Raw genomic sequence first — 1,037 nt, 5'->3', positions numbered from 1 at the left:
GGCCAGAGGCCAGGGGCACGCGGAGCCGGGGCCGGCCGCCTGTGCCCCGCTCCGGCGTCAAAGGGCGCCGGGATCCTCCTTCCTTCCGCCCGAATCAACCGGGGGCCGCCTGCCCTGCGCCGGCCCCGCCGCCGCCTCTCGCTTCCTCCCCAACGCTTCTCTGGGAATTGTGCCCAGAGCCGCCGCTGTCCCGGCGCGCGACCGTCACCCGCTCCGCTTCTCCCGCTGCCCGGCGTATCGCTCAGTCCCAGGATGTGCCGGAGGGCTCCGGAAGCCCGCTGCGCCTGACACGGAGCGGCGGCGCCGGAGCCTGCGAGGGGAAGCCAGCCCCGGCCTCGAGGAGAGGAAACGTACTGCGCTAAGGCCTGGTGATGGGCTGGTGTGTCGAGCTGACCAAGTCGGAGTCCTCGGCCAGTCAACCAAGCGCTCACTGAGGCGCTTCTGCGCAGGGCCTCTGTGATGTGGCAGCATCGGAAGTCAGCTGACTGAAGGAGATCACCCCCACGGTGGTTCTCGTCCTTCTCCTCCGCTGAAACGTCTGCAGAGAGCGGAACTCGTCCCCAGGGGAGAGCTGTGCGCCACCCACCGGCCCCTCGCTGCCTCTCGGCCCGGCTCCCCAGCCCCAGGGGTGCGGCGCGCCTGGTGTGCGGATGTGCACGTCCACCCTGCCGCCGTCGCTGTCGCTGGGAGAAGCCGGCAGACACCGAGTGGCACGGAGAGTGGAGTAGCGGTCACGTGGACGGTGGCATCGCTGTCCCCGAATACAGCGTGTGCCCATGAGACCTCCTCGGGACTCGCGTCCAACCTACAACGAGCCTTGGATTTTATCTAACGTGCAATAAATTGTCCTGGTTATTTGCAACCAAAATGGTAAAGCTTCCCCCAGCATTTAAAAGAAGGACTTTGAGGAATGGCAGGCTCAGTCTTACCAAATGTCTTCCCCATGCTCATCTCTGCCAACGTGCTCAAGGGGGAGTCTCAGGCCACGGCGCAAGGTGGCGCCGCGAGGCGCTCGGAGCCCGCCCCCAGGCCCCGGC

The 1,037-nt window shown here is 66.8% G+C and overlaps 1 protein-coding gene across 1 annotated transcript in view; it reads right to left on the bottom strand.

Annotated features, from left to right (window-relative positions):
• ZNF407 (zinc finger protein 407) overlaps positions 1-1,037 on the bottom strand; it is a 187,423-nt gene that overhangs the window by 35,558 nt on the left and 150,828 nt on the right. The gene's annotated exons all lie outside the window — the stretch shown is intronic.

Source organism: Condylura cristata, unplaced genomic scaffold (assembly GCF_000260355.1).
Source record: "Condylura cristata isolate star-nosed mole 26May11 unplaced genomic scaffold, ConCri1.0 scaffold00016, whole genome shotgun sequence".
In the NCBI taxonomy this organism is placed as follows: domain Eukaryota; kingdom Metazoa; phylum Chordata; class Mammalia; order Eulipotyphla; family Talpidae; genus Condylura; species Condylura cristata.
The sequence above is the reverse complement of the archived record's forward strand: the minus strand, read 5'-3'. Positions and strand labels throughout refer to the sequence as shown.